Source organism: Aquila chrysaetos, chromosome 18 (assembly GCF_900496995.4).
Source record: "Aquila chrysaetos chrysaetos chromosome 18, bAquChr1.4, whole genome shotgun sequence".
NCBI classification, from domain to species: domain Eukaryota; kingdom Metazoa; phylum Chordata; class Aves; order Accipitriformes; family Accipitridae; genus Aquila; species Aquila chrysaetos.
Genome location: NC_044021.1, coordinates 15,696,295 through 15,718,048, shown reverse-complemented (window position 1 = coordinate 15,718,048; position 21,754 = coordinate 15,696,295). Strand labels below are relative to the sequence as shown.

Genomic DNA, 21,754 nt, shown 5'->3' with positions numbered 1-21,754 from the left:
TTTCTGGAAAGCCAAGAAACTCCTCAACGTCCTGCTTTGAGAAACAAGTTTTGGACCATTATCCAGCAGGTACCCATTTGGAAAACATTAATCCGTTTGTGGGCTTTGGATGACTTATGTAGAAAGAGCTGGAGATTCCTTTCTCAGACTTGGTTAACCTGCCCGTTCTTTGTGACAAATACATCATGTCTCCCAGGTCAACGTCCTTCCTCTGGATAACTGAAATTCTGGTATTGGACTGGTAGATGGACATCACTTGTGCAGATAAAACATCTAACAACTTTCATACTTTTCATAGTTTCCTAATTTCCTAACAAGTCTATGAAAAGGTGAGAACTGATCTGTATTTAAACCACTTCTTGAGATCTTCAAGAGCTAGGCTCAATCTAAGCATTGAGAATGGGGGTCGTTCAGTGACAGTAACAGGATCACTGACAGAAGGATAGGCCTATGTATGAAATGGAGACAGTTAAGATCTAGGAACACTGCGACTGCCTTCTGGAGGTGAGCATTTAATCACAGTTCCCAAGATGTGGTCCGAATCCTTTTTGAGCTGTACTCAGCATACCATCATTGTTGTAGCCACCCTTTGAAGGACAATCTTCTAAAGTAATTGCTACTTACGTTTTAGCAAAGAGATGGTGGCAGTGGTTGCTGCAGCTGTTACTTTGCTTGCAAGGCATAGGAATAGAACATCTTAATTTGTACTAATGGTCTTCCCCTTGCAGTAAACCAGGTCTTAGGTGTTTTGATCTTCTGGATGACTAAAAAGAAACACAGTTCATCAGTACTGCTCTATTTTTAGTACCTCAAGGAAACAACAAAAGCTCAGAGTTATTACTAACTGTTAATGTTTCAACCACACTCTACATTTTATCTTCAGTGAAAAAAGGTCTTCCTTTACACATATTCATTGCTTGCATTGCCCTTAATGCTTCTTTGCCTTCTACTGTAACCTTTTGTCCTTGTTGTTTTATAAGACTTTTCAGGGGAATCAACCATACTATTAAAAAATACCATGCAACAGTGCTGTGGTTCAAGCATCTGAGAGGTACTAGGTTTTGTGACTGGTGCCCAGGTTTTGCAGTTGGATTTTGCTACACTGAGTTCCGTGACAGCTTGCTCTCATCTTGCTTTCTCCAGAAAAAATCAAGTTGTCCAAACGTTGTGTGGTGAATTGTCTAGATAACCATTTCCTTCTTATTTCTTAAGGTGTTTCACACTTTCCTCACTGAGGCAGGACGTGTCAATTTTTAACAATATTTTGGTTGTTGAAACCAATCTTCCTGCCAGCTTCCTGAATGGCTTTACTAACATTGCATATACATCTTTATAGTAATGGAGCAGTCTAGGAAGAGCAGAAAGCCAGGCCAGTTTGAGTTCCGACAGTGGCAGCAAATGTTTTTAGAGGTGCTTGAAACAGCCTCAGTTAATCCAGCTTTGGAAACAATCATACAATGTCAGCCAGGCAGGAAGTTTTACCATAGGCATACAGTGCTTCCAGTCTGAAGTGGACAGCTGCCTATAAAGGCAGTCCTGGTAAAGTCAGGAGGACAGTCGTTGTTCTGTTTAGCTGAATGAAGAATGTTCTAATTTATGGACAAGGTACAGATCACAGAATCAAGTTCATTTGAAAGGTCAACTCTATTTTGACCTCACTGTGTGCCATTGTAAGGTCTATAAAGATCTTCATAGATGGTGGAATAGCTGAATTTGAAATAGTTATGGTGGTAGGCCACAATATGGCTGAAAGTTTACAGTACTGAAAATATCACAGAGATTTGTATCAGGTGGGAATGGGGCCACATCTCCAGCATTTGCTCTAACCAAGGGATCGCAGCCACATGTGATATGCAGATATTTATCCACAAGATCACAACTCTTGATAATAAAGTGACTATCAGCAACTTGTGAACGGTTATATTAAGGTGATTATCTGCCTTTTAGTATTTGGGACTAGGTCTTGGAAATGAAGCATTTAATAGTTGAGATACAGTCAGTGATGAGCTAAAGGATTTCAAAAGGTGGGATTGATATGGCTAAATTTGATGGTCTACGCTGTAGGCATTAATATCTGATCAAATCACCCTATGCTGCTTTTTCAGTCAACGAAAAGCTAGTCAGCATAGTCAGTGGAATTCACGGCATGCTTCTTCTCATCTGAAACTAGATGCCTATGTCCGGACAGATGAATTGAAGTCTAAATTTGATTTATTTTGTTGACTGAAATTTTACTCATTTAAAGTATGGCACCTATTCTGCAACTGCCTAAAGAAAGGTGAGATTAATCCTACTCATGTTTCTATGATCCAGGCTTTCTTGATCTAAGACAACTTAAATTTAAAGATAATTTGAAACTCCATACTGGCCAAACTATGTTGACAGATTAGATAGGAAATACATAATATCCCTTTGCACCTAATATTTTTTTCTTTCCTATTTTGATTCTATGCTCATTTGTCCTCATCTTAACATCTAGGATGTGGCTTATCCTTGCACTCTGATATTCTCTGTAATTTCTGTCCCTCTTCCTTTCCTCACCTCTTCCTCATGTCCGTCTCAGTTAAAATGAAGAAACAAAAATGCTAGAAAAAAGCATTTCTTGCAATTTGTGTCTGTACTTCCAACACAGAGCTGAGAACTATGTTCCCCATTTTGTAGTGGGGGCAGTTTAAACAGAGGTCATTTCAGGCAGAAAGAAGGGTTTAGTTCTGTGACATGATGAGGAAAATGGGATCACCTGAAGGAACAACTGTTAAACAAGACCCCTTACATGAAAGTCTAGAAGAGAGAGGCTGCTAATTCTCTAAACTACTAAGATATTACTTTTGTTGATCTGCAAAATATTGTCTTCTAGATTAGATTAAGACAGTAACATAATCAGATTTAAATCACTGAAGAAAGAATGGTCATTATGCTTATAGTAATAGATTCTTGATAATTTTTGTGGACTGACATCATGATATCTAGCTCTTTATTGATAAAGACATAGTTTCTTTCCCCAAATTTTTGCTTTCAAAGAATGCTAGCAGATACTCCACTGTTTCCTTGTGGACTTCAATGATAGACTCAATGTAATAATTTTTTTTAACAACCATTAATTTTTCTTCAGAATCTGCCCATTAAATGAATTTGTATTGTTAACCATCCTCTAGCCATGTAGAACTGAGACATGAAATTAAATATTGTCAGAGATGTCCATTGATTTCTGCTGTTCAATTAAAGAGGCCTGGATTTAAGTACCTAAGAGAATATAGTACCTTTTATTTTAAAAGTAGCATTCTTACTGATATTTGTTACAGGTGTAAATACTAGATGTTTCTGTAACTCCAGCTGGGTATCCCACATCTTGAATTGAGTTTCCAAAGATATATATAGAAGCCATCCATGATTACTATGTTTTAAATTACTTGCTTAGTATCAAATGGAAGCTCTGTGACAGAAGTAGGACTATATTATAATCTCATCGGACAAAATGCATGTTTTACCTATAGGACCTGCTTTTCTCTTCCTGCACTCTCCTGCCTCTTTCACCACCCACCTTTCTGGTTCTGCAACACATGGAAGAATCTTAAATATGACAGCTTCCATCAGTATACAAAACCAGACATAGACAGCCCTGACTATGGGAGCCGTGCAGTCAATGGTAACAGAGACGAGATTAATATCTCTTTACATCCCTGGTAAATCTGTCTGCTACACATCCCTGATTTATTCCTAGAAGATGCTCTGTGCCTTGAATGATGCAAAAACTCCATGCAAGAAGCAATGAGAATAGCTGATTGGAGAACACGCATAGACAGTGAAGGTGTACAAGTACTACCTAACTTTAAAAAAGTTTATGTTTCAAAGCCCCAAACTGGAAATCTAAAATAAAAATAATCTTGTGCAATCACATTGCTCGCCCTTTCAGCTCACCCTATTGGTCACCAGCAGAGTTTAGATGTTTACATCCACATCAGAGACAAAAAGTTTTAGCTACTTCCTTGAACTCCTTGGCTCTATTCAAAGTAGTGCTGTCTTACCACTGGAATGTAGCTTCCCTTGCCTTGGTGAGGATGAGAACTGGTTTATAAAACAGCTAAGAAAAACAAAATCCTAGCTTACTAGTTGGGTTGGGATGGGAGCATGACGTGAAGCTGAAGGATAATTTTATCCTTACAGAACACTTTAAATGGCTGATCAGCCATAACAGTTTGCTCATTCTCATAGTCAATGTAATGATCATTACGAAGAGTGCATTACCTGAAAATTAAATTAGGGAATCTCCTCTTCAATTTTTGAAAGGAGGTATCATAAACTAAGAAAGTAGTAGGTTGAGAACTGATGTAAATGTAGGTACGATGTCTGAAAGATAGCCATTCTTTGCTTTTCTCTGGAATCCGTAATTTACCTTCTCATGACTAAATACAGTTTTAGGGTGAGTAAGAATGTGGAGAATAGAGACAGCTGAAATTCTGTGTTTTTATAGAGAATACAGAGTGCCCTACAGATATTTAATGAAGTAGATATCCCAGTATAGCTCATGCAGGATATTTGTTCATAACTTTTCTTTTTCTGGTTATGAGTATGGTATCTACAGGTTGACTTTTCCAGAGTTTGAAAATCTCCAGCATCTTTTTTTTTTCAACATGACATATCAAGCCTTTTCAAAATCCTATATCCAGTGTTGTCAAGTAAAGAGAATGTTAGTCTGAGTGGTAAACAGTTAGCTGTTTTCTGTGATAAGGACATTTGTAGATATTGAGAAAGAACAGGGTATTCCTTCTGATAACTGTAGAAAGACTAAAAACCATCATTTTTTTTTCCATTCAGATGAGAAAAATAAAAAGCTTAACTATCCTTTCTTCTTAAATAACTGAAAAAAGGAAAACTGAAAAATGTAGTGGGAAGCTATCTTCTAGAGCAATAGAAATGCATTATTATGAATAAAGAATATAAACTTTTTGATCTAACAGTTGAGTTTTTACAGATCAGAAATGGGTCAAAGATCTATGTTTTTTCTTTCAGTTTCAAGAGTCAACCCGGTATTTTTCTGTGACTGAAAGAGTAATTTTACTTTAACATGGTGATGTCAGAATATCAAATACTGTTGTGAGGACTCAACCAAGGTTGCTGGCAGAATTTTACAGGTTGTGATCCTTTCTTTCCTCCAGTTCGTAGGACTGCAACATATCTTCTGAGGAAGATGATGAAGAAGCAAACATCCATGGGCTCATCTGCTTAGATCTGGTCACCTGGTTCTGTGCCTGCCTCTTGGAATTCAGCAGGCCCTGCAGCTTCCCCTCAGTACTGGGAATATAGATGTAGCTATGTGGGCTCCAGTACTTGATTTCCCTTGGCTGTCCAGAGGAAGGTTTTCTATATAGTGGATTAAATTTAGACTTTCTGTAGTCAACATAAAGTAGGTTTATCCAGTCCACTGCAGTGCAGTCTAGTTCTACCAGTACCTCTTACCAAAAGTTTTACTCATATATAAGAATATTATGCTAATCAGTTAGGCTTGGTGCTTGAAAAACTTTTCACGAAACTACAAACTGCCTTTCAGCAAAGGGAAGGGAAAGTAAAATGTCTGCTTGATTTGTCATTAGTCTGCAGATTTGACTGTGGATTCAATATAGTCCAACCAAAACTAATGTTACCTTCTATAAAGGATGGGGTGCAAAATGTAAGGAATCTTTAGTGAGAAAATTAATGTCTTTTCTTGGAAGTGGTGCATGAACAGTTCCTTTTTGGTGTAGCATGTCCATGTCAGTATATAGCTTAGTAAAAGTGTGACAAAGTGGAAGAGGAAGTGGTCTGAATGCCTTTCATTTTGCTTCCTTATCTTTCTCTGAAATGGTCTGTAGGGCTTACTGATTTGACTGGTGGTCCATAGATGAATTAATGACCTTTTGCAATAATTGTGGCGATATGAAAGATCAAAACTATGCTATGGCTTCTTCAGACTTTTTCAGCACTGCCATTGGAAATAAATGTATTTCCTAGGGATAGACCATGACAGTGTGATCCTTTAACATAGAAGCTTAAGTCAATATGACCACTCCTCTTGGGTTGGTTTACAGATGGAGGTTTTGCAGCTGAGAATTAATGGATCTGAAATTGCAGATTCATGCAATTTTCATCTTTTCAGGTAGCCCCCAAGAACAAAGGCTGGCACATGCAGTCAATAGCCTTGTTGTTTAGACTGGCAGCACTGGAACAAAAGGCCTTGTTCCAGAAGTTTGCCTGTATTAGGATAGGCTGAATTCTACTGGATTTGCTCTGTTAAGTTTTAGCAGCTGCTAGCTGGCAATCTTTTGGTATCATTATTCAAGTTTTGCTGTCAATAGACAAGGGTCATTCACTAGTAAACACTTTACTAGGTTTTGCCATCAAGCCTCTATGTCGTCTTGAACTGCATTCATTGTCCTCACACAAGGAGATTGTATTTTAGCAGGACATGGATATGTTTCTACCAGTCTTTCTACAGCAATGCAACGGGGAATGACTTTTCCTCTAGAAGGTCAAGTATTAACATAATAATACTTATAACATAATAATAAAGTATCTTTATTTTGGCATTAATAACTTTATGTTGCAGCATAGTATTCATTATTCTTAAAAACTACAACAAAAGTTAATAAAACAAAATGGTCTAAAGTCATGTGTAATCAAACTGAAGAACCAACTAAATGCCAACCATGTTGGTGTATTTACATCAGCTCGGCTCACTGAAATTTCCAAAAATGGTCACTGCTGCAGTTTGGAAGGAACTCTTACTGTTAAAAATTCCCTACATCTACCTTTTGTAATCTTTCTTACCCTTAGGTTACTATGCAACAGAAAGGAAAAAAGAAAGCAAAGGAGATATGAGGACACTCCAGTGAGTGCTTCCTCAAGTAGTCAAGCAGCTGTCAAGATGTGTTGTTGTTGGCACATCCCAATAATGAGAAACTACAAAAGCTATTCAAAGAAGAACATATTTTTTCCTGAACATTGTTCTGGGGAAAAAAACCAACCACAAACTGAACCTTTTCAGGTGAAATATTCTTTTAAAGAATTCATCAGGAAGCATATATTGAAAAGTTGTAATCCAGATGGTTTAAACTCAGCAAAGATAACAATGTAAAACTGTCTTTTACTAGAAAGTGTCAAGCAACATTAACTGTAGGCATTACTGTCTCTATTGGCTATAATAAAAACAGTGTAACACAGCATGTAATGCACTCCCCAAAGATACAATCTCAGATCAGCACAGGCATGCATATACACTGCATAGTATAAAGATTTTTGCAAATAAATATGGGATGATTCCATTAGTCACAAATAGCATAGTTATGAATTAGTCATACAGGTCATCCCAAATAAGTGCAGAAGATAACATCTCTATGTATCACATCATAGTGTTACATTTTTTCAATATAATACATATACCAGAGAGGAACGATTTGAAGAATGTTTTTGAAAATTTGAAAAAACAATATTGCAATTATTGTCTGTATCTTTTGAACCTATAAAGACTGCTCTAATTAACTTGACTGCAATAGTTCAAGGTTCAGGCAAGATGAAGACTTAAGAGTAGTATCTGCAAAAGATCTCAGAACTACTTAAAATTGTTTGTGTATATGGAAGTGGTTTTAAAGTGCAATAAAGGATTTTCTACACCTACAAAGGCTGGAACACTGGCACTTCCCAAGGGAATAGATTTTTTACTCAAAGCTCTGCAGAATGGCAAGGAAAAAACTCCTGTCAGCCATTCAAAAATATATCACAAATCAGTTATATTCCTGTTAAAAGTATCTAAGTCCAGAGCGGAGAACAGTGACTGTTCACCTTCCTGGTTCTATTCAGAGAATCTGTCATGTGGAATGTGTCAAGGAAACTGGAGATGGCGTCACAGAAGAAACTTCCCTGCTTCTACATGAAACAGGAGAAGCCGAGGGCTCAGGGCCTACTTCAGTTTCTATTCCTTACATTAGTTGTTCTTGAGTATACTTGAAACATACCAAAGAAAATCTTCAGTAAGTTGCACATAATAAGACAAAACAGATTTTTGTGCTTTATGGACACACTCCATTAGTCAGGTGATAAAACTCATTGACTTCAAAGGATCAAAGCTTTATAAAGCAACTTCTAAGAGTCAGCAGACACAATTTTGCTAAAGAGAAGTATTCATTCTTGGGCAGAGAATATATATGTATTCAAGGGGTAATAAACTCAAAAGGTTTGGGTTTTTTTTTCAGAGAGTTGTAAGTGTAAGAGTAGACAGAGGAGACAGTATCAGCTTTTACCAGAATCCTAACATGTCATTTTCAATGTTACAGGAGTGACTTCACCTGTGGCTCATCTCTGACTTGTCTGATCCTGGGCTTGTGTTTGTGTGCAATCTTGCTTTTCTTTTATTTTCAGTCAGGAGGCAAGCACTGTCTTGTATATACTAATGCCTATCATCCTGCAGACCTGACTGTTTTCAAGCACCTGTTTTTCTTTTGATATTGACAAACAGTCCCTTAAAAGAAGGCATCTTTATTTAGCAGTTGGAATAAAGCATGAGAGAAAAGGGGATTTTAGAAACACCAAAGAGCCTAAGCACATATTTAGTTCAATTTTGGTTAAGGTCCAGCTGGAACCAATCCACTTCATAGGGATATGCAGGAATAACATAGCCATGCTGATAGTCATCAAATGGCTTCTCACAATTCTCTCCCCACCCTCAAGGACAGGCAACCTCTAAGAACTGACACCATCAACTCTGAAAGAGTATCTCAGCTCAAATAACCTGACTTACAGGAGTGAGTTTAAAAACCAGTGGGGATAGTAATGAAAGTACTACTCCATTGTGGGAACATTCTCATCCACAGGAGGTTAACCCAGGTGTTCAGATGTATGTGTCTGTCACCTGACTGGAAGTGAAGATGCACTTCAAGACCTGAAAGTCACATGTCCAGTGCCTTACATATTGTACAGAAACTTCATATTAAGGACAGATCCAAATACAGCATGAAAAATTATTCAAAGGCACACCCGCATTTGTCACAGTCACATTCCTATTACATTGTGTAAGAAGAAAACAATATCTGGCAAAAATAAAATAAACAGAGGCACATGAATGAAAGAGAACTGGTTACAATACTTTCACATTTATCTGATATTCTAAGGTCAGTTAAAATATGTGTTCGGTGTTATCATGGAAATGTCACAGAAGGAAATACAATACTAGTTTACTTATAAAAAGTTGAAGAGGACAATGGCTGTAAATATGTCCTCAACAGAGATGAAACAACACAATAGTTACTGAAGATAAATATATATATTTTTAAAGTCTGCTTTCTACCTTCTTATTTATTCTGTTCCATAGAAATCTTTCTTTGGTAGCTTTCATCATGGGTACTTTATCAGTAACATGAAACACAATTACATTCCTGATGATGAAAATGTAGCAGTGAACAAGGTAAATATGTTTATTTTCTGTCCAACTGGTTGAGGAGAATTTTCAAACCTGTCAGCTAATTTGGAATCTCAGGAGATGGAGGGAATTTATGAAGGTGAACATTAATAACCCTCCTCTATGCTATTCCTGACACACTGAAAAAAATTTAAAACAGTGTTTGCGTAGCTGTTAGGATCCTTGGGTTTTGAAGAGCTGCCCAAGGTAAGAATTTGTTTCGCGTTTTAGGATATAAAGAAAAGAATTTTTGTTTTCAACAGAACATAAACCTTAAAGCAAGACAACTATGCACATACACAGATTTTCCCCTCCACTCTATATAGTCTTCAACATGTAAACTAATGCCCTGCTGATTCAGGCTTGCTGAAGAAATGCAATTTCTATTTAAATCTTATTAGGGAATTATAAATGTTTTTAGGGGAATTAAAAACAAAAGTAAAAAGTCCCCACATAGATATTATTTCAGAAAATAAACCTATGCCTGAAAAGAGGGAAAACAATTTTATTCCTTTGGGGAATTTCAAGTTCTGGCAGTTAAGTGTCCACTAAGGTAAAGGTTGGTAAGAAATGTACATTTTTGGATTACTGTCAATTGGTAATCAAGCAAGAACATAATTTACTTCTGAGTATTCAACTAACATGCAAAATCTGAAAGATGAGCAACGGTGCTTAATGACAATTCTTGTCGTTTCCTGGGCTGTTTATTTTTTCTTTTTTTTTATAACCTTGTCTTCTTTGGTACTAATCCTGAGTTCATGCCATTTATGAAACAAATCCTGTAATCTAGATTCATGTTGGCTTTGTTTAAATTTGTTCTCATCTCTTTTCTCCTGCAACAGGATCAAGTTAATGGATCCCTACAGTTTTTCTATTAGTGACAGTAGTAATTAGAGATATAAAAAAGACTTGGTCAGCTTTGACTTCCATTCGGAGATGAACAGTTCCAGTCAGATTTCATCGTGAATAGAGTTTTCAGGCACTTCTCAGTTTTGAGGACCTCATTGGTTCCTTAAGTCTCCATTTTTGTTTCCTGGCTTTTGCAACTGGCTGTTAGTCTCCTTTAAATTGCATGAAATTAACTTTATCTTTTCAATCCAAAGAGAAATAACAACAACAACAACAACAATAATAATAATACAAAAATTAATTTTTTCCAACTGTGATTTGAGGCATAAAAGTCCCAGGTACTTTCTTCTTATTCACTTTAGACTGTGGCATCTTAAATAGGAGGTGATAGTTGTTCTGGCCTCAGGAACATAGTCCATTAAATTCTAGAGCAACTGAGTTACACTTCAGGATTCACTAACAATGTCATGGAAGCCCACACTGCTACCACATTACATGGTTTTGCTCAGAAAGCAAATTTTAATTTAGTTTAATTTGTAAGTGGAATTGGGTTAGAGGACATATCTGTTGTTCTTTTTACAAACCTAACCACAGAATTAATTGTTAAAATCCCTTTCAAATCCAGCCTGGTATAGCCCATTTGTTACTAAGACTCCTTTCGTACTGGCTTTTTTGTACTTTTGCTATATATAAAGTGACTTGAAAAATATGTAGTAGAGATTCCCATCACTGTCCATACTATCAAGCTGCTATATACACTTATGCCAAATAGCCTTGGCATTTCTGGTTTTCAAAGTGTGAATAATGTCAAATTTGCTCTTTAGAGATTTTCTGTTGATCTTTCTTTTCTCTTCAGACATAATATCCAAGTGCAGGTGGGCATGACATGTTTGGTGACACATTCAAACTATTTTACCAGATAATGCAATGCATTCATAGAAAATAATGACACTTGGCAAAAAAAGCCTGTACGGTTTTTTCTGATACTTTCCCTGGAGCCTTTGCTATCTCATTCTGTGATACAGTAGGACCCACAGAATGTGGCCTTGAGTTACAGCTCAACAAGCCTTTCAAATGTGTCAAAGTCAAGGTTTTTTCTGCTAATTAAGTGGGCATTTACTCACTTGGAGCAACTACTCTAGTGGTGGAACCATCTTCTGAAACTTACTAATATTCACAGGCATTTCCACTATCATTTCAGAGGGCCTCCAGTAATGCTGAGAGATTGCGCAAATTGGTTTAAGTATTTTCCTCCTTATCCACAGGTAAGTCTGCCTCTTGCTTAAGCACTTTACAACTCCCACGAAATTGTTTTGGCTGTGGTTTTGTTGTAAGCTTCTGTAATAATGATTTAGAGGGTGTTCTTTTGATCAATACACATTCAGTTGCCGTGATTCTCCAATGTGTAGTCTGCCACAAGATAAACATATTAAGTCTGTATCACATAAATCATATGTATCACATATAACAGTTTCAAAACCACAACAAAATGAGCATTTTCCCCAATTAACACACTAGCACAAGGGTCTGATGGAAAGGAATGCTAACGCACAATCCTGACTAAGTTCTAAGATACGCCTCTTCTGCTAGATGCCAGTGCTAGCAACAAAGACTGAAGTGAATCAATCCCATTGCTCTGTCTTAAAAACAAAATATCACTAAGGCCTAGAGCCTCCCACTTCCAGCTCATCCAGTTAATTTTTGGCTCTGGGAGTTGCAACTAAACCTTCTTAGTTATCACTAAAAATTACTTTTTTCCATCTGCAATATCCTTTGAGAACATGAATACAACTATCTTTTATTTGGAGAAAAGTGGGAAAAACAAATCATACAAACAGCTCAAAATCATTTCATCATACATATGATCAACCTCACAAGTGCAAATAGAAGTCATCCTACTCATCAATCTGCTTGGCTTCAGTGATATCAAGAGTAGCAAAGGGAGAGCCTCTTGTTGTCTGTTCTAGTCTAAAGAAAATCACTTATGTTGGGAGCAACTTATTTGTGCAATTAGCTGGTTCAGTATTCTGCTATGAGCCAGGCTGTGACCATGACAGTACTGGCATCACCTATCAGTCCCCTCAGTGAAATCAGGTCTGGTCTACCAATGCTACCAGCCTGATAAGATGATTCTCATAAGTCTATTCTGCAAATACAGCTGCCAGTCTACTCCAGTCAAACTCACTTCATGCAGGTACACAATCTCCAAGTTGATACGCCTGTACAAAGGAAATGTTTCCTCTCTGAGTTTGTTGATTTTGAACTTAATTACCAAACCAAAGTCCACTTCCTATAAAGGCAGAGTGATTCTGTTACTTGGGGTCATCTTTTGCAAGCCTTACGCATTTTCCCTTGTTAACTATTAAAAATTTATTAACATTTATACAATTCAAACAAATTCTAAGCACAGCAACATGAACCTTATATATGGAATTTCAGGTAATTAATATTATAGTTATTTAAATAAGCTGGCTATTACTGACTTCTCCTTCTCCTTCAGAGTGAAAAAGAAAGTACTATTGCATTACTTGTAGTGGTACAGAGGCATTATAATTAATACAATACAAAGAGTTCTTTTTGCTTTGCAGGTGCCAATAAGCAACCTCAAGGGAATATTCAAGAATCCTTGGTGTGTTTAGAATTTTATTGCAGGAAAACTGTATGATGTAAGTGCCTTTCATTTCACTTTCTTTCAGCTATGGTGCCTTTAGTTGGCCTGCTTATACATATAAACCACACATGCCTCTTTCTCCTCTTTTCTCAGCCTTTCTAAAATACTTAAGCAGAGTTTCAAAACAGCTTGTATACTACTACACATGCACAGAAAACATTAAAAGAACATTATGAAAGCTGCAAAGTCAAAAACTCTAAGTTGCCTTAATGGAACTCTATTTTTATAGGCATTATGATACTGCCTTTAGTTATACAATTACATACTTTTTGTTTTTCCACAAGGCAACTTTAATTCCTTGTCTCAGAATGCTTATTTTACAAGTTTCATAATCTGTTAACACAGATTTTTTTCTTTTTCTTTTTTATAGAGAATTAAAGATGCAAACAAAACTCCACCATCTCCTTGTGTGGCATCATACAGATTGCAGTATTATTGTTCATTAGCAGGGTTAAAAATTTTAGTTACAGAAAGGAGGTTCCTACCATTTCAGTTAGTGAGTTAACAGTATTAGTAAGATAGCCACCTCCGTATGGCCCACTAATAGAGAGGAAAGAGAGCATCATTTCAGAGTTGGTGTAAGTGGATGTAGGATCAGACAGTCAAAAAAAATTTGGGAGTGGAGGTGTTCCCTGCACTCCCATCTGTCTCTGCTGCAGCTTCCACCATGTTAACTTCTGCTGGCATGAGTAATCATGTAGCAACACAGTAAATCAGACCAGCTTGCTGATCTTACTGAAAGCTATCTCTGCAAAATAGCACCTAGTGTCTGATCAGATCTGTGAGCTGCATCAGCTCTTACTGTAGGTCAATACTCCTTGGTGTTGTAGCAAGAAAAGGGCAGCCAGAAGCAGGGGAGAATGTATGTTCATCCTTTTCAGTGGCAATGTGGTCTTAAATCCACTTAAGACCACATGCTGAGATACCCAAACATTAGTGAGTTTCACAAGTACTTGCTGACAGAAGAAGAATGTTAACAGTGAAGAAACTTGGGTTCAGGTCTAAGTACTGCCAGGGTGTGCTCTAGTAGGCAGAGGATTTTCCTCTGTTCACCATAGCTGGATGTTTAGTGTTCCCATCCACTCAAATTTGTCTTGCATATCCTCTTTCTTTTCCCTATACTCTTAGTACAGTCTCTCTGTCATTGACTTCTTGCCAAACTAATATATGTCTTCAGTTTCAGGATTCTCCTTGCAGCTCCACCTCCCCTCTCCCATTCTAACTTTTTTGCTGTGGCTCACAACCAGTTTCCTGCTCTGGTCAATGTGCTTAGCCATTCCCAGGCTGCCCTTGCTCCCCGCTCCCTGTTCGGTTTAATTTTCTTCAAACACACGCATGATCACAGTCTCTTCTCCCAGTCCCACTATCAATTTCCACCAGCTTTTTGTCCACTTCACTGTCCTCCTTGCCAGTTCCCATCTCCCAGTCTTTCATTCCTCCAACCCAGACTTCTTGCTCCAGTTTCTTCATTTAGTTAGTCTCAGGACCCCCTTCAACTTCCCGTTCTGTTTCAGCCTTCCCATCCCGTAGCTATCTTGGTCCCAAATCTCCCTTTCCTGAAGCTGATGTTCTTTTCTCAATTTGCCAATAACAACAACCAGTTGCCTGGTCCCCAAAGTCCACCCAAACTCCCCCAGTCCAAGCTTTTGCTATGTTTTGGCATTTCAGACACATTGCTTTTCCTTTCTTTCTGTATTTCATTTAGGTTCTTTCTCTAGTACTGACTTGGCAGTATAAGAACACCAAGACAACAGAGAAGAGTCTTCCTGTTTTGAGCTCCAATGCCTGCTCCTGCAGTGCTCTACAGCAACCTGGAGCAGCAGCGGCAGGGATTGTCTGGCTCAGCACCTCAGTGTGGAAAGACTCTTAAGAGACTGTAGCTGTCAAATTGTGGCTATGCGCTGCTGAGCATGTGCAAAGAGTGGTTCTCATAAAAGGCTTATCTTTGTGGCAGTTCATCAGGGAGATTACAAAAGGCTCATCCCTGTCAAAGAAGCTATTTTGCTGCCAAATTTTAAGGTCCTCACCCACATTAGAAATACATATGAGCATCTCAATAAAACAATTTTAGTATTTTAGGTAGGATCAAAACAATTTAAAATAAATGCTTTGAAAAGAAGGCATCACTTAACAGTTGGCAATCTATTTATTAGGTCTCTCAGAGCAAAGTTAAGAAAAGAATACCTAATATATTTTTTCCAGTGAGGTTTACAAAAAAGTTGCTTTGTAGTCATTTAACATTTGTCACTATAATGGTGAGAGGGAAACATTCCATTAGTCACTAATAAATAGTTATTTTACTTTGGAAATATTGTATAACTGTTTGTCACATCAACTTTATTTCAATTTTAAGAGAGTTACATGCTAACTTATTTTATTTACATTTGCATTGCTGAGAATACACAGACTGTCAGTTACTGCATTTTACCTGAGGGATGGTGTCTTAAGAAGCATCCTGGCTTCTTAAGATCTTGTTGACTTGAGTCTTGTTACCTGACTGTATCCTAAGTGTTTGTCTACATGGGAGGAAATTGCCCTTTATATGAATTATACCAGCTGCATAGCTATGTATTCTAAGGCACTCTCTTATAAGGAAATTCCTCATTTTGGAAAGGAAAGAGTGCTTATATTTGGTAGTCTGATAAATTATAGCTTATGCAATATGTTTTATTAGAGTCCCTCTAATGACCTATAAACCTGTTAAATAGTTTCAAACAAATTTAACAAAAGGATAGAGATCTCAGAGTTCCCTAAAATGTGGTGGAAATCGGCAACAAGGTAGCTAATCCCATCATGTTACTGCTGAGGGAAATACATGTTACTATGGTGTGGATGTTCAAAGATAAAGGACTGAAACCAACAGAAAAGTAGGCTTCCTTAGTACTCCCCTTGCTCATGAAAGAATTTATTTCCACATAACTTAACCCCCATCCCAAGCTACATGAACTAAATTTTAAAAAGTCATTTTTGTTATAGGCAGCCTCAGTAGTTGCTTGACACATTCCATTATGATTTGTTTTCAGTTGCCTGTTATTTTGAAAAACTTAAAAGCCATCTGGACTCAAATTTGGACTTAACCTTTTCCAGAAGGTCTGTTTCAGTTTGAGCTTCTGGGGGAAGTTTCTTCTGAAACAAAATATAAAACCTTTGTGGAGTATTTTTTCCCCTGTGTTAGAATAAAACTAACTAACTAGCTGTTACATTCCAGTAATTTTGGGCAAAGAATTAAATTTGGCAAGGTTATTATTCTTCCTTGAAAAATTCACCCAGTAATTATTAGGCCAAATGGCATTCTTCAGAAAAGCCTAGAGAGAGTTGCTAGCTAAATATTATAACACTCTTCTCTTTCACAGCTCCTTTGTGTGACTTCCCCTCCAAAGCATCTTGGCACATTCCTGCCCAAAGTTTTAGGAAAATCTAAATGCTAAATGAAACTACTGCTCTTTGTGGTATGTATTGTAAATGTCTATACATAGAAATACTGATAGCAGGAAAACAACCACTCCTTTGCTGTCAGTGTTTTCCTAGCATTAACTTCAATCCTGTATTTTTTGGTCCCTCCAAATTTAAGGGCATTATTAGTATTACTGTTTTTCAGGGATTTTAAGTATAGGTGCAGCTCACATTCAGGAATAATGTAAAGAACCACTGAACCACTGTTTAGGCTGAACTTTTGTAGCTCTGTTTTGTGGCAACCGGTTTCCCTTCTTTTCAGTAAAGTGTTATTAATGAGGATGCACAACTGGGACTTACATGGGGGATGTCACATGAAAGCTTCCTGGTAGACTGTGGATGGTTTAGGTTGGTGACTGAAGCCATCTGAGACATCAGCATTTGAATCAAACAGCTGAGTAAACTGACTGAGTAAACTTTTTGTATGTGGTAACTTTTCCATCTGAGCAACTCCTGGAAAGCTGGCCCAATGAAAAGACGGTTGGCACAATGAAAACTGGGTGTCACAACATTAGTTTTACTTGTACATCTGCTATACTGCTGTTATTTACATGATGTCAGTCAGCTTTCATGCAGTTTAAAATATATACCTATTTTATTGCAATTTTTAAACAAAACTGTAGTAACTATGGAGCTGGGGAGTGAAGAAGAAAAGAAGCCTACAGACATGCATCTGATTGAGCAAAGGTGAAATGTATAACTCTCAAGGTTCAGAAGATGTATGTGCCAGCACAACATCACTTCAGAACATAAATTCAGATCCTGCTGCTCAGAGCTCCAATCATGTTTCAGCTCTGCTTGTTGCCAGAAACTTGGATTAGGGTAAAAAAACACAGATTCTTTTTTAACCTTAAACGATTTTGCTGGTCCAGATTGTAACACAGCCTCACAGAGAGTCATATTAGCACAACTGAACTGGGCACTGAACTCCTATGCAAAAGCAGGAACGAATGGCCCAGGGCAGGGCAGGATAAAAACACTTTAAGCTGATTTTGCCACCATGAGAAGGGTTTGCGTACTAAAGCCTAAGAGGGACTACAGGAAAGATCATAGTAACTGTCAGGCCATGAGGCAAACATCTCTTGATCATTGCAGTAAGAGAACCTTATGGGGGAGAGCTAGATTCTTTACTTGATTTTAAATGGATAGTATTTAAGAAAGGGACTTTAGCCCCTTTGGAGTGGATATGAAATAGCTCATACATACCAATAGGAGATGCATTGAGAGGAGTCAACAGAAATGAATAGAGATTTTCACATTAATTCTTGGGGGTTGAGACAACCTGTCCACTTTGGTGTGTGTTCATCTACCCTCATTCAAAGTCTATCAGTTTTCCAAACAACTTCACTATCAACATAGAATTTAAAGCACTCTCAATAATAAAATCAGCTACTTCCCGAGGAGAGCTACATCTGAGTAATGCCCAGACTAAATGTCTCAAAATTTTCCCACAGAAGAAAATGGTTCATTGTCTGGACACACCGGTACTCAGTTGTGTATACAGGCTTCAGAACACATTTAAAGTCAAAAAGTGTTGTACTATGGGCATTGCATATTGGAAGTACCCTAGTCAAGTGATCTGAAGCTTTTACCAGTAATTCTGCTTCAGTCCCTACTATTGCAATTTTCAAGACAATGCACTTATGTATGTAAATCAAGCATCTTGATTATGAAAATATGTTCCTTTGAGCAGAAAGGCAACTGAAGCAAATTATCTTAAACTTGCACTTTTAATTCTTCTCTTCCCTAGGCACATCAATTTTCAGAATAATCTGGGTATGCACATTGATTATAAAGCATTTTGAAATATTGGCTCTTAAACCTGAATCATTGTTTTCAGGGCAAATGTTCCTGGAAGAGCTCCTGCAGAATGCAAACAACATGTATAAAAATTCTTAAAAATGCCAAGACACAAATTCACGCTATCCAAGTGCTGTTTGGGTTTGATGGCTTCAGCGTGTTAACATAAGCCACCTATTTATTCTGGTACTAGCCTGTCTGCAAACACTTTGGCTCGCAACTGGACTCCACTCCTTGGTACAAATTATTTTATTTGGGTCATTACCTGAACTTGACTATGCTCTTAGCTCTTCTCAGGATCTTTTAAAATACTGCTTTCCCTATGGAATTTGGAGTGCTGTGGCCAGATTTGAAACATATAATTATTCTAAAAAGGATCAGCATTAAAATTTGGGCCAAAATGTAAAAAAAAAAAAAATTAAAATAACTATGGCAGTTTGATGTTACATGAGATTTTTAGAGGAACAGTTTTTAGAGAGTCTTGTTCAGTCTGTTTTTTACCATAAACTTCAGCTGGATCCTTAGTAGGTTAGAACTGTGGTACTGCAACACAGAATGCAACAGATATATATAATCACCGCAATCCAGCTTTGTTATATGTGCTCATTGGAGACAATTACATTAGCTACTTATGTAATTTTGAATCAAATCAAATCATTAAGTTTGGAAAAGACCTCTAAGGTCATCAAGTCCAACTGTCAAGCCAACACCACCATGCCCACTAAACCATGTCCTGAAGTGCTACATCTACACGTTTTTTTGAGCACCTTCAGGGATGGTGACTCCACCACATCCCTGGGCAGCCTGTTCCAATGCCTGACAATCCTTTCAGTAAAGAATTTTTTTCTAATATCCAATCTAAACCTCCCCTGGCACAACTTGAGGCCATTTCATTTCATCCTATCACTAGTTACTTGATAGAAGAGACCAGTTACATTACATATGTAACTTGTATAACTTGACGTGACATGAGAATAGAGGTAGGGAGAAACTTACTAACTGTTGTCCGATAGGATGGTCCCCACCGACATGCTCCCTCACACTCTTCTTTTCCTGGGGAATAATGTAATAGTTTACACTGTGATACAACAATGAGATGCAAGCTCAGGTCTGTAAGTGCAGCACCATTTTATTCCAGTATTCTTCTAATACTAAGTATCTTTCAGTTATGAAGAAAATTATCTATCTTCAGATGTATGCTTGGTCTTAGCAGGCTTTCGCAGCCATTTGAATGACCTTCCTTCAGTTTCTTAGCCTATTCCCATGATGCTATCTTGTGTCTAGAGAATATCCCTGAATATCAGTAGCACCTTTGCAGTGTATCACACCTCCCCACAATGGACTTCCATTGCAGAAGTAATGAAATGCTTCTATCTCTAAATATATAGGTAAGAGACTGTGCGAGTCTTTGCCCCTCGGATCCAGAACAATTATAGATAAGATGGATCAAGAACCAATAAGGGAAAAAGTTTCTTCAGAGGTTTGGGTTGCCCAGCAGACTATGAAGAAACATGCATTTGAAAAGGGAATATGCATAAGAGCACACAAACTGGCTAGAGCATGCAGGTGACTCTTTAAGTGTGAGTTATACCAAACTGAGTGGCATGAACGGCTGTTTTTGCCTGTTTATGTCTCTGATCAGATGAGCACAAACACTAGCGCTAATGATTAGCCTTTTGCCCTTGGCTAGCAATTTTCCCAGAGTACTATCATAACACATGCAGTCTCCAGACCAGCCACATGATTTGTTTGGGACAATTACATTTACAATTTCTCCTGAATAATATGTGACTATAGCCAAGCACAAAGATAGCTACATTCTCTATACCACCCACGATTTTGACAAAGCAGTTATGTTTGTTCCTGATCCATATCGTGTTTCTTTCCTGGAATTTCTTAAGTGCCACAACTTCTAACCCATATTTACTTCTCCATCTCCATCACTGAAAACTAAAAGGTGCTTGAAAAAAGCCTGACATGGAATGATCTGTGTTTACAGTAAAACAGAATTATTTTGAAATAATAGATAATCCATTTTAGTAAGCAGACCTCTGCAAATTTCCCAATGATGACACATCTGGGAGGACAAAGCAGAAGTAAAGGCATAAGCCTGGGATAGTTGCCAACATACACATGAGTATCAGGTATGTATCATAGATAGTTGCCATATTCACTGAGTCAGCTTCTATACCCTTTGATGTAGGTGCCTGCGTCTCTTAGGTTGTTACGTAAGTCTTCCACAGATTCCAGCACTACGGGTAGCATGCAATTTAATGGAAAACCTCCTTATTCTTATGCTAAAAATATTTACCATTAGAATGTTGATATCATTCATTACGTATCACAGGGAGGCCTTTGGAAACAAATAGATAACATAGGAAGTTGGAGTGTACTGACTGACCTCTGTGGCCTATTTATAGCCTTCTGACACAATCGAGAGGCCATGACTCTAAGTGCAGTCATAATCCTAGAAGCATGGGTCTTTTATGTCATAGGCATGATGTCATCATGAAAAAAAAAAAAGAGAAGCCAAGACTGATGAGCTTCAACTTCCTTTTCTTCCTGTCTCCTCCTATTTTCTAGTCTCCTCTTTCTCACCTTTTGAATCACAAACAGAATCTGCCAGTCTTCTTCCTCCACAGCCTCTTCAACCCCTTTGTTACCCTCCTCCCCAACCTATCCTAACCACTTCCTTTGCCCCACGTATTTGCTATCCACACTTTTCCAACACACTAGTCTTAGAAGAGTAACTGCTTCATTAGCACAGTCACTTTTCCTTGGCAAGTTAACCTAATGACTCCTTTGTATATCTATGTGTTTGTCCCTACCTGTGAGTTACTTGAAGGGTTTGATGGAGTTTCTGGTCAAATAAAATACTTCTTCTGTAAGTGAATGAGGAAATTACAGTAATCTTCGTTTGAACGCAACAGCAATTTCCTGATTTCATTTAACAATGACACATGAAATTTAAAATGGGGGTAGAAGTCTTCTGACTTCTAAGTCACTTCTAAGTAAGTGATCCAATTATGTAGCTCCTTTGGCACCTGGTTCAGCTAAGCAAAAAATAGCATACATTTCTCCTTCTTTTCCTTCTTCAGGGAAAAAATCAGAAGTAGGAAGGGAAGGTAAAGAACCATGCAAAAGCAAAGTGCTAACTCTGGGGGAGATCCCACCCACTTCATTAGTCCACATGGCTCTTGGATACCTACCAGTTTAGGTGGTTCCTAACCTGTCCAGTAGGGACTGAATCTAGAAATTAATTAGGAGGATATTGTTGGTAGTTGTCAGTATTCTATTCACTGCAGGGGAGAAAGGAGAGAAGCAGGGTGAGAACTTGGCAGTAAGTAGGCTTCATTGATTAAACAGAGCTTGTTTCTTATGATCTACTTGTTCGGCAGCCTGCTTGAGGTCACAGAGCTTTAAAAATGATTGCTTTAAAGCTCTAATTTTGCAAGCTCATCTAGTGGGTCGATTCTTGACAACACATGAAACCCCATTAACATCAACAGGATTTTGTGCAGGTGTAAGTACCTTCCCTAGAGAATCAGCCCTGT

The 21,754-nt window shown here is 37.7% G+C and overlaps 1 protein-coding gene across 1 annotated transcript in view; it reads right to left on the bottom strand.

Annotated features, from left to right (window-relative positions):
* The window catches only part of CDYL (chromodomain Y like), a 127,926-nt gene extending 106,638 nt beyond the window's left edge, over nucleotides 1–21,288 (bottom strand). Inside the window, exon 1 of the mRNA XM_030041639.2 lies at nucleotides 21,276–21,288. The gene's annotated coding sequence lies outside the window, so the exon portion shown is untranslated. The remainder of the gene's footprint in view (nucleotides 1–21,275) is intronic.
* Nucleotides 21,289–21,754: the final 466 nt, after the last annotated feature.